The 13,121-nt window shown below is 38.3% G+C and overlaps 1 pseudogene; it reads right to left on the reverse strand.

The window, feature by feature from the left end:
- Nucleotides 1–13,121, reverse strand: part of LOC125911431 (uncharacterized) — a 109,256-nt pseudogene that overhangs the window by 65,367 nt on the left and 30,768 nt on the right.

Here is a 13,121-nt window from a genome sequence, read left to right on the forward strand (position 1 = left end):
CACCTGCATTTTTAATAGATAAAGCCATACCACAAGAGTGGGCTTTGGAGAGAACACTGGTTCATAGAAACTGTTTCCACATTATTCTCATTTCTTCATTCTCTCCATCTATTAGAATTAGACACCCACACCCTTGGAGGGCTTTTCAGTGTCTCCATCACAGTGGAGATTATGGCTCTGAAGACGATTTGCTTCGGCCAGAGTGATAGCGGCCATTTTTGGATTGAGAATGTGTAAGAATCACGTGTCACTGCTCTCTCTCTCTTGCATTTCTGATGTCCACCGTGAGGAGAATATGTCCCAGGTCATGAAGGCATAAACCTGAACTCATCCAGAAGCCTGCAGTGCAGAGCTCAACCAAATCTTGCCTAAATCAACCAAACCACATGCACATCATGAGGAAAAATAAATGTTTAGTGCTGCAAACCACTAAGATTTTGGAAATTATTTTTATCACAGTTTTTTTAAAGGACACTGATTCTGAAGAACACACTTATTCACAACAGAAAGTAACTAGACAAACCACTAATCCAAAAGCAAAGCCTGATTTGACTGGCAAATGGGATCCAGAAATTTCTTGCACCTGGCTAAGAGAAGCCCTGATCCTGATTCACTGACTCTGTACATGCACTCAATAAAGTTTAAATTCATCTACAATCAGACATGTATTACAAATGGTTCAGGGCCTCATGGGGAGGGATTGTAGCAAGAGCCCAGACCATATTGTCCAGGCAGGTTCAATGTAAAATCCAGACCTTGTCACTTGCCAGCTGTACTAATCTTACCACACTTTTTTTGTGTTGCATCCAAAAAATACGACAAATAACATCTAACTCACTGGGTTCCTCTGAAGGTCTATTGATGTAATGTTTTATCAAAATCTGGAACAATGCCCATCCCAGAGCTAGCACCTACCTAGCAAATGGTGGCTCTGCGTGGGGTAGTTGTATCTATCAATATCATTTGTTACGATCACTCCCAAACAATCGAAGTGACCTATTTTGACAAGGGAGTCCTCTGGTGTAGTGAGGTGTACTTGAGCTGCGAAATACATTTGGTTGTTGTGTGTTTCCTTTGGGAAGAAAAATGCAAAACAGAAGAGGCAGTTACTCATCTGGCAATGATAGCAAATATCCTCATTCCAGAAACTCAGGTTTCTCCTTGAAGATGTCAACCTCAAGCGGATTGTAAAGATTTCTTTTCTTTCAGTTTTATTGATTCCCTGATTTGATTTCAATTGTAAAAAGCCAACAAGAATGGCAGCTATATATTGTTGATTTTCATCAATGTCTTAGTATAATGAGATGCGTGCATCACAAAGATAAAATATCCGGAAATAGCCTTGCGATAACAAATACTGCCTCATAGGCCCAGATGAGCAGGTGGCTCACCCACCGAGACACCCTGGGACAATGGAAGGAGGACCAGTGGCAGTGGGCAACTGAACTTGCTCTGTTATTCTCAAAGATGTAAATTCAAGGTGCAGCAAGAGAAGCAGCAGTAGCATAGTTCTGTGCTAGTATTCATTTTCTTTTTTAAACTCTTCACACTATAAATTACTTAATTCATATGACCAGCCTGTAAGATAAGTGTTTTTGTTCCCTTTTTGCAATAGAGCTCTTCCCATGATTGCACAGCCACTTGGTCCTACATATATTTTATGCCTAAGACTTTATTCTTAGATGCGTTGCTGATATCTTTCCTTTTTTCATCGATTTATTCTTTCAATAAATACTTATTAAACTTCCTCTATGTGCTAAGCAAAAATCCTTGCTCTCATGGAACTTCGAGGAGGCATGGAGACAGACAGTAAATGAATAAACAAGCATATTCGGATAATAAATGCTATGGGGGGTAAAGGAAAGTAAGAAACAGCAGGGAATGTAGCAGAGCGGGGGTGCTGTTTCCAGGAAGTGGTCACCTCAGTGAAGGCTTCATTGATAAGGTGATGATTGAGCAGCTCCTAAGGAAAATCTGCCTGCCAGCCATGTGGGCATTTGGAATAAGATCATCCCAGGCAGAGAAAATAACATGCAGAAAGGATTTAAGGCAGGGCCACGTTGGACATGTTTAAGAAAGAGCAGGCAATCCAGAGGCGGCAACAGTGGTGAGAGAGAAGATGAGAGAAATGGTGAGAAGGCAAGTCATAGAAGGACCCACAAACCATTGCAAGGACTTTTCCTCTGAAAGTTTTGGGAAGTCACAGGCAAATCTGGAGAAAAACCTTGGCACCATCTGCATCACGCACTTGAAGGTTCTATCTGGCCCCTGTACGGACAATAGGAGGTAAGTGCAGAGAATCTAGTGGGAAGGCTAGTTCGGTAGTCCAATCTGAAAGCACTGACTCCTGTTGACGTTGGGTTTGAAGACAAGGTGGTGATGTTTTGTGAGGCAACCCTTACGAATTCGGAATAAGTTCTATTTATTTTTGGAATTCTGCAAATCATTACAAAAAGCAACCTTAGAGGTAAAATACATAAGATGACATTATTCCACCCAAAAGATAATGGAATAAAGTATAAGTGAAGACTGTCATCCATTTTATGCCATTCTCAGAAATGCACTTAAGGGGCACCTGGGTGGTTCAGTCTGTTAAGTGTCTGACTCTTGATTTCTGCCCAGGTCATGATCTCACAATTTGTGAGATCGAGTTCTGTGTCAGGTGCTGTGCTGCGCACGGAGTCTTCTTGGGATTATCTTTCTCCCTCTCTCTGTGCCCCTCTCCCATTCATGCTCTCTCTCAAAATAAATAAACATTGAAGACGAAGGAGGAGGAGGAGGAGGAGGGGGAGGGGGAGGGGGAGAAGGAGAAGAAGAGAACTTAAGCTGGTTATGGGCATGGTGTGTATTTATTTCCTGAAGACACAGTTCCACAGATATCTGCCAAGGTGAAGAAGGCACGTGAACAGGTTAACATGTGTCTTCAGAGCTTAGAAACAATCATTTACAACAAACTGAATTACAGACCATTACTGATCACAAACATTTGCTCACCTCTGTAGGTATATATTTGATTTTTGTAAACATTCTAAGGTGACCTAGATACCACCTTCAGGACAAGGCCATTTGGATCAGATGGGGACTGAGAGTCAGAAAATGAGATGCCATCATATAGTGGAACTACTCTACTGCATGGTCAGAAATTACTTCCAAACATATCTGGAACAAAATATCAAGACAATCAGCCAGTCTGTAAATATGATTTCTTTAAAATATAGTTCTATTATGGGACACCTGGGTGGCTCGGTTGGTTAAATGTCCAACTTCAGTTCAGGTCATGATCTCACAGACCGCAGGTTCAAGCCCCATGTTGGGCTCTGATGTCAACTCAGAGACTGGAGCCTGCCTAGAGTTCTGTATCTTCATCTCTCTCTGCCCCTTCCCTGCTCACACTCTGTCTCTGTCTCTGTCTTTGTCTCTCTCTCTCAAAAATGAATAAAACATTTTTAAAAAGTTATTTAAAAATATAGCTCTGAGTATAGCAATTGATGTGTTATGTAATAAACTCTACATTGCAGTCTTATATTTAATAAGATATTGACAATAAAAGGGGGTAAATTAATTAATACAAGTTCCTCTTAATTTTATTTCTTGATATGCTTGGACGAATTTCTTGTATGGTGTTTTTTTAAATGGCTAGGAGCACAATGAGCTCTTTAGTAACTGGGAAATGGCTGAGAATTCAGGTGTAATCTGAGATTCAGGAGATTACTCTTCACTTGCCCTAAAAAAGATTTGCAAAAATAAAGAAGGTGAAGAAAGAGAAGACACAGTGCCAGGCGAAAGGAGATTGGCTTTTCACTCTTTACAAAAAGGATGTTTTCTTCCTCTGTCTTGTATTTCCTCTTTATTTCCCTGGGAGACAGACAGTGAGAAAAACACATTACTCAAAACAAGCCTGAGACTGAGAGAAAATAATAAAATCAAGTGATAGGTTACAAATGAGAAAAGGGTCCAGCAAATGAAATATCTAATGACAATGAAGATAAAGAGAATGCGTAGGAGCAGACAAAAAGAAAAGGTACTGGAAGGAAAGACCTATAGATTCAATCACAGACAGGGCCTGAAAATTAAATGCCCCTACCAAAAATCGGCTTGCGGGGAGATAAAAAGAAAATGGGAATTGCAGACAGGAGAGGATAAGTAATGCAGTCTATCCCTTCACAGAGTAGAACCTGGGTGTAGAGAGAAGCCATTAATATCGCTTATCCCCTCAAATGTCATCAAGGAAGGGTCAACTCAATATGGCCCTTCAGCGAGAGCACAAGGGCAGTAGTGCAAGGCTGACTATGTGTCTCACAACAAAGCAGCATGTGAAGAGAGCTCTGGTTTGAGAAACAAGCAACCAAGAATCTAATTCCAGATCTGTCACAACTCACCAATGTCCTATAGGAAGCCCCTGGGCCTCCCAACTTCATCATTTTAAAATGGGATAATCGAACTCAATGGTTTCGAAGGCCCTTTCCGGCTCTACTGTCTAATGACTTATGCAATGTCTGCCCATGTCCTGTCCCATGATAGGCATCTGACCCCAAAATGGTGGACAGATAAATTAATCAACTTCAGGACTTCTTGATCAACCTTTTTGATTGCTCTTCACTTTTAGTCCTGGAGAACAGTCTGTAAAAGCTTTTCAAACAAATGTTCATTACCTTATTAACTTGTCCATCTTTCAAGTCTTATGATTTATTAAATCCCATCAATCTGAAAATACCCATAATGAAAATGTAATGATTCTCCCAGTGGCTTCTAGAATAGGATCACAGGATGTACAGACTTGTCACTTGCTAGAGCGCTATCTGTAAAATGCCAGACTCCTCTATATCTGGAAGTTCTTTATTTCAAAGACTGTTGGTGCTAGAATAGATTTAAGAGAACATAATGAGTACTTTACAAAGGAATTATCGAATATCTTTTTTTTTGAAGAGCCACTTTCTTCAGTACATTTAAAATATGCTGCATTTTACAGCATAAAACTGAGATTTTAAAAACTCAGTTAAAAAATGTTTGCATATAGCTTCTATATTTCATCAGTGACTTAAAAAACTGACACTTTCCACACACTTATTTCACCAAAATTACTTACCCTACCTGTCACATGAAGCCATTTAATTTTAAAAGATGATGATTTGTTTATGGGACTAAAACTCTAATGGATTTAAGAAAATGCAGCAGTAGATTGGAGAGGGTCTAGAAATGGATTTGTCACTAATTAGTTACATTATCATTTAATAAAATTATTCCAGTAAAAATATTATAGCAAACCCAAACATCCAGGAGATACCAATGCCCCTCTTGCCATACAGATGAACCATCACTCGACAAGTTATTGAGGTATCTATGTGTATGTATACAGTGTGCTAAATGCAGAATGCTCAGAACAATTAGACTAATTGAAAGAAGCTGACTGTTTAATTTTTTTAATGTTTATTAATTTTTGAGAGAGAGACAGAGTGTGAATGGGGGAAGGGCATAGAGAGAGAGAGACACAGAATCCAAAGCAGGCTCCAGGCTCTGACCTGTCGACACAGAGCCCAACGTGGGGCTCGAACTCACGAACCGTGAGATCATGACCTGAGCTGAAGTCGGACACTCAACCGACTGAGCCATCCTGGCACCCCCAGAAGCTGAATGTTTACACTAATGACTCTAACCAGTGACTTTTAGAAAATCAGAATTGAGAAAATATAGTTTCTGTTACTTGGGAAATACACATATTACCATGCCTCATTCCAACCTCACCCTTAACCTCCAACCCCACCCAAGGAAGCCAGATAAAAAGATATTTTTCCTTTAAATTTGGAGGAAAGTTTCCTACTTTTCTTAATTGTGGCTTGGTGATTACATGGGTCTTGAAGAAATTATTGACTTTTAAGATCTAATCAGAAATTCGATCCGTAGGAAATTGTTCTAACAAAATAATCACAGATGGCTGCAAATACTAACACATAATGGTATATACCTCTTATTATTTCGTATAATTTGAAAATTTTAGGTAGCCTACATATCAATGAGTAAATATAGGTAGACAGACATAAAAATAGATTCAATTACACTCACACCATATAACATTATGTAAAGAAATTGTATCAAATTTTGATAAAGATGCACACAAATTAAAAGAAATAAGGAAACTGAAAGAATATGAACAGCATTACCCCATTGTTGTTTTTTAAACCATATGTAAAATAAATACACAGCAAGATGTTAACAGATGTTACCCTATTGTGGTTATCCTCTCGCATATTATCGACTTGAACATTTCTCTTCGATAGATTCTTCTCATATTATTCAGTCGGTCTTTCTTTTCTCTAAGACAGATCAAGCAGCTCAAACACGCTAGCTGGCTACAATACAAGTGTAGGTTTCTGTTTTAGTTTCAATATTTTTTTATAGTCCTATAGGAAAACAAAGCCAACTTCAAATCGATGGAAGAAATAGAGGTCACAGACCTCTACTTGATCGGTGCCCTTTTTCTCAAACCGTCCATTGATATTTAAAACCTCAAGTACTCTACTTTATAAAATCAAACTAACATAGGAGCATCCATTTCAGCCCCTGTGCCAACTAATTTGGAAGAGATCATAGCACAGGTCAGAAAAAGGCAGGACAGAAGAGCACTTCAGTGCATCAATACTCACAAGGATTCATATTATTTCAAGCTAATATATTCCTTGCCTTTCTTCTCACCGGCACTTCTGAACAAAGGAAATTAAAACATAAGGAACATCTAGAAAAGGGGAAAAAGCATTCCAGAGTAACATCATATAACTTTTCCGTGTGATATTATGTGGAAAGGGGAATGCTATTTGTGTTGGTGCCCATGACCCTTAAAGTAACTGGCAGAGGCCGAGTTAGATTTTTGTAAGTCATAGTTTTTTCAACTCTCCTCAGTGTATATAATACTGCCAGCTTCACGGGATTATGGTTAACCCAAAATGAGCTAATGATTCTGCAGTTCTTAGCAAAACATAGGAAAGGGCAAACACTCAGAACTGGTGGGTGATGATGTATATATTCCTGGCTCTTTTATATATATATATATATGTATACATATATACATGTATACATATATATATATATATATGTATATATATATACACTATATATATATATATAGTGTATATATATATGGAGTTATATATATATATATAGTTATATAACTATAGTATATATATATATAGTATATAGTATATATAGTTATATACTATAACTATATAGTATATAACTATATATGTATAACTATATAGTTATATAGTTATATAGTTATAATTTTTTTAATGTTTATTTACCTTTGAGAGAGAGCATGCAAGAGTGGTGGTGGGCAGGGCAGAGAGATGGGCTCAAACTCACAAACCATGAGATCATGACCTGACCTGAAGTCTGATGCTTAACCTATTGAGCCACCCAGGCGCCTCTAAATGGTTAGATTTTAGATGGTTATATATACACCTACAGAATATCCTTAACTTTGCCTGTTTTTATTTTTTTAATGTTTATTTATTTTTGAGAGAGAGAGAACGAGTGGGGGAAGGGCAGAGAAAGAGGGAGACACAGAATCCGAAGCAGGCTCCAGGCTCCGAGCTGTCAGCACAGAACCCAATGCAGGGCTCGAACTCATGGACCATGAGATCATGACCTGAGCTGAAGTCAGATGCTTAACCGACTGCACCACACAGGTTCCCCATCCTTAACTTTGCCTTTTAACCCACAAAGCCTAAAATATTTCCTTTGAAGTCCATACTATCAATAAAGTATATTAATTAAGATTGCCTTAATTATGATTCACTAGTAACCATTATCTTACTGGCTTAAACCAACCAAGATTTATGTCTCATTCACCTAATGCATCCATCGCTGGTCAGTGGAAAACTTGAGCCTATGTCACTGTCATTTAGAAGCCCGGTGGATGGAATCTGCATCTGGTCACTCATCATGGCAGCGATAAGGAGACATGCAGACTCGTGTACTGGCTCTTGCAGATGACCTTCCAGAGGTAGCATCTGATGTTCCTATTAATGGACCAAAGTGACTCATATGAATGGGCATAACTTCTTGGGAGTATTTCTACCAAACGACTTGAAAGAGAGGAATAGGGAATATGTCTGAATGTCACTAGCAACTCTCATTCCCCCCTACCCAGTGTCTTTCCTTATTGCAGTCATCTGACCATTGTCCTTGATTCTTTGGAATGTTAGCAGATGGTTCACCTCCCTCTTTCCCATAATTTTCTCCAATACTCAGTGATGTTAATCTCCACACAGATTATCTCCATACCTGCCACTCAGTTACTTGATTTTGTCATCACTCCACCTCGGTTATTTTCCCTATTGTCATAACCTAGACCTTGAAATTACTCTAACTATAATCCCTCCATACTCTCAAGCTTGCTGTTCATCCTATTAAACTTTCCAATCTTTCCATCTCAACCTCTCTCATCTCCCAACTCTAACACTCTCCCACCCCATTGGGACCTCCCATCCACTGACTCTACACATTTTCACTGTTGATCACTCACACTCCATTTCTTCATTTCTTTCCCTATTGTTTTTATATCTCACAGTCCATCATTATATATCACTATCATATATATCACTATAGTATATATCGCCATCACTATATCTCAAAGTCCTTTGCACAGTCTGTCAGTGTATTTGTCCCTCTCCCCTCCTTTCTACACATTTAGGAAAATGCAACCCAGGTTAAATCCTGATCTTCACCTACTCCACACCTGGACCCAAATAGAGACAAGGGCTTAGAAAAACACACAGTCTTACTGATTAGTCTCACTTTAAATCATGATCACAAATTTTATGGGGAATCTTTAGACCTTCTTACAGACACAGAAATATTCCCCTGGACAATTTACTTCGCGTTCTTTCCAAGGTTCTTGCTTGTCCAACGGCCAGCAGAATAAGCATTTTGTGGGAGCTTGTTATTCATGCAAAATCACAAACAGCACCCATACTCTGTCAGAATTTGCATTTTAACAAGAAACTCAGGTGGTTCATATATGTACATTAAAATCCAGGAATCTCTACCCTAGATAACTGGTTCAAATGGGTTGCAGATACACAATGTCCTTTGACTATTCTTGTTTACCCTGCTGAACTTCTAGCATTAGGATGCCTTAAGACTCAGTCTTCAGACATGTTCTCAATCTACACGTGGATTCTTTGTAGAAGGGCAATGACCAAGCATGTCTCCAGTCACATGATCTGCATACACTTCTGATGTTTGCATCCAGTGTCTTCCACTGTATATCCTCATTGGGATATCACACAGGTACCTTAGATTAAACATCTCCAAAACAAAATTCTTGATTCTCTGTCCATCCCTCCCCAACCATTGGTCTGTTCCTCCCACCATATTCTCAAGCTCAGTAAAGGCAATTCCGTTCTTCAAGGTGGTCAGACCAAAATTTTCATGGCATGATCCCGACTCCTTGCTCTTGTGCCTTATATCTAGTGCACAAAAAAGTGTAACTGGCTGTATTTTCAACTACATCCACAATCTGATCATTTCTCACTTCCTCCATTGCTGCCATCCTAGTTAAAACCGGCATTATCCTTCACATGAATTATATTGAAAGCCTCCTAACTGGTCTTCTTTCTTCCTATTTGGTCCCCTCTACAGCTTGCTTATTCATTCACACTGTAGTTAGAGTAAGCCTTTTGAAACCAGTCAGATCATGTTACCCCTCTGCTCAGAATTTCCCAATGGGTTCTCATTCTCACTCAGAGGAGAATCCAATTTTTTTCATGGCCTAAAACATCCTATATACTCTGGTTTCAGCTTCATTCCCTGCTTTTTTCCCTCTCTCAGTTATCTCCAGTCATATTGGCCTCATTGTCTACCTTGAACATGCCTAACACACTCTCAACCCAAGGACTTTTATAACCTGCTCTTTTTTTCTGCTTGGAAGGTCCTTCCCTTAGATAGCTATATGGCCAGCTTTCCCATTTCCTTCTAGTCTCTTAATAAAGGCCTTCCTTCATCACACACACATATCCACCCCATCACTCTCTATTCCTTTATTTACCATGGCCTAAATGTGCTTCTCATAATACCTGTGATAATTTGTATCTGGATATGTATGTTTGCATGGATATTATTGTTCTTAGCACTTACTGGGCACTCGGTAAATATTAGTTTTGTAAAATAATGAATAAATAAATTATTGAACCTAGTCATGGAATTCTTGGGGAAATGTCAATAAAGTTTTTAAATAAAATACTATAATTTTATTTCTGATTTTAAAACATAATAAATTATTATTTTAGAAATTTTAGAAAATACAGAAGTGGCATATATTTAGGAAGATGATGTTGAACCTATCATTTAGATAAAATGGTTATAAGCATTTTGACATGTTTCATTCTCCTCCACTTTATTATAAATATATTTTTATATTATACACTAAATTTTTATATGTACAGTATTCTATCCTGCTTTTATATGTCACATTACATCATAAGAATTTCATATAAAAAGGATGTAACAATCATGTAATGATTCTGCCATATAAGCACATAATTTATTTAGTCATTATCTTATTGTTAGACATCAAGCTAGCTATTTCCAAATTTTTGCTATCTTAAAAATTTCCAAGAAAACTTCTTGTATATAAATATTTATGCATCTCTTGTTGTGTATGTAAGACAAATTACAATAAATTGAATTACTGGGTCAAAGGGAATATTTGAAAGACTTCTGATGTATATAATCAAATTAACCTAATTAACGCGTGAGTTAACATTTCTGTAAGAAAAATCTGAGAATTTAGACCTCATCACATCCCTGATAGCACAAAATCCTTTGTTCGTTTAAGAAAATTGCCAATAATATAGGTTAAAGATGATATCTCATTTTAATTAGAATATTTTTATTAGCAATGAGGTTGGTTAGTTGTCCTTACCTTTTGAGACCAGTTCTTAAGTGTATGCTCTGCCCAACACTCCTGAGCCAGGCAAAGTGTGTCTCCTGGAAACATGAATCCTGCCTCTGTAGTAAGAAAGAAATCGCACCAATTTTATTCATTAGAACTGGCCTCTTGCCAAGCAACTTTTCATCATCCTTTCTCAAACGTTGACCTGACCCAGTGCTGTCTTGCAATTGATCCATTCAACACCTAATTAAGGGGGTGTATATTGATGGTAAATAAGCCACACTGTAATTTATAATGACTTTATTTCAAGAATTGTTTACCTATGGGGAAAGGAGATTTCTTCTCCGTGAATTCAGATAGTGTCTCTTTCAGGACCTCCAAATCCACCCAAATGGATTGACCACAAGAATTTTATGTCTCAGATTTTCCCAAGGCAACAGACCAAAAGCACAATCTATGCGTCGACATAATAAACTGTTACTTGTTTCAATGTGATTTGCAGGCCACAGTTAAATCTTTCCTTGCCAAGATAATTTATTTAACTTACCTTCCACGCTGTCTTAAATTTTACCATTATAGAGACCCTTTGGCTAATGAATTTCAATGCTTTCAGGTGTAAATTTATGGTACCAAGAACCAGCATTAAAACACGAGGCTCTTTTAACTCACTCTCAGCCCAGGCCTTTTTGATCCATCTCTGAAGAAATTGTGGGCTATCAGCAAGGGTATTTCAGAATACAAAGCATTATTCTAGGAAAAAAAAATACATTTTAGTTAAGATTCCAAAGTTTGGGATGGGAAGTTGGAAGTATATTCTAAAACTAACAATACATTGGGAAATAAATTAATAGTGCCTGCCTAAAGAGCTATGTGAGAAATATTCTAGGATGAGAGAGTGGGAAATAATATAGTCATAAGTAAAAACTTCCAACATGGGTAGAGGAATAGGAAGGAGCATTGCACGGGCTCCATGTTTGACTACACTGATGCATGGTTCTCAGACTCCACCTTGCATTAGGATTTTCTGGAGGGTATGTTAGAATGGATTGCTGGGCCCCAGCCCCAGAGTTTCTGACTCAGCTGGTCTAAGTGGGGTTTGAGTATTTGCATTTCTAACCAATTCCCAGGTGATGCTGACTTTACCAGTTAGGGACCTTGAGAACCATTGGCCTACTGTGTTAGGTGTCATCCCCTACTGTAAGACTGAAGAAATCTAGGAAAAAAGAAAAAGAAAACAACCACGAAATTTGAGAAGTCTATTATCTCAAACTCTCTGCTGAAGAGAAAAAACCTTCAAACTGTTCTTAGACCCACACAGTATAAAGCCTCATATAATACAATTCTGTTATATCGTGAGGAGCTCTTAGAGAAACTCTTTACTGAAATTCTTAGGCTAGGATTATCAGATTTAGCAAAAGAAGAGAAAATTATATACAGATATAGATACACATATATGTATGCATATCCATATTTGTGTATCAATATGCATATATATCTCAGATGACTGAATTTAAATTTCACACAAACAATAACATTTTTAAGTTATGAGTATGCCCCATGTAATATGGATCTGAAATTCAAAGTTACTAGACATTCTGTATTTTATCTGCCAGTCCTCTCTCTGAAAAACCAATGTGGGAAAGCTTCTAGAAAAGTGGAATCCAATCCTTCCATCTTTCAAATCAGAGATAAAGAGAGAACTTAAAAGACGATTTCAGAGACACCATAGGACTGGTTGTGAGTGCTTTCAATTAGTGGCCCATCTCCCAAGTGGATGGTGCTTATTTCTGCTTCCCCAGGCTGCAGAAGCAGTAAGGGGGAAAAGGTCTGGAACCCAGTAGAGAGAAACCAAACACCAAAGTGGGTGGGGCTAAATCTGTGCCATACCCTCCCACCCCCAATTCTATCACTTTGACCTTGTTCTGCAATAGTTTTAGGCAATCCAAACAGAGGATCAAGGAAGGGTAAGCAACTTAAACCAGTGCCTTTGTGAAACTCTATTAGTCTATACCAATAAGGGACGTTCTAGGCCCTTTTAAAAATTGAGTTTAATGCAAGACTTTGGCTAAAGGGAGGTGGAAGATCTGGAAGAGTAACAAGGGAAGGTCATTTTATCCCCAAATTCATAGCTGAAGGTGACTGCTACCTCCCTTAGGGCCGCAGAAACAAAGGTATGCCACCAGCCTGTGCCTGTGATCATTGTCCCATTGAAACGCCTGTGGTTGGTCTGAGA

The sequence above is a fragment of the Panthera uncia genome (genome assembly GCF_023721935.1).
Source record: "Panthera uncia isolate 11264 chromosome C1 unlocalized genomic scaffold, Puncia_PCG_1.0 HiC_scaffold_3, whole genome shotgun sequence".
NCBI lineage: Eukaryota > Metazoa > Chordata > Mammalia > Carnivora > Felidae > Panthera > Panthera uncia.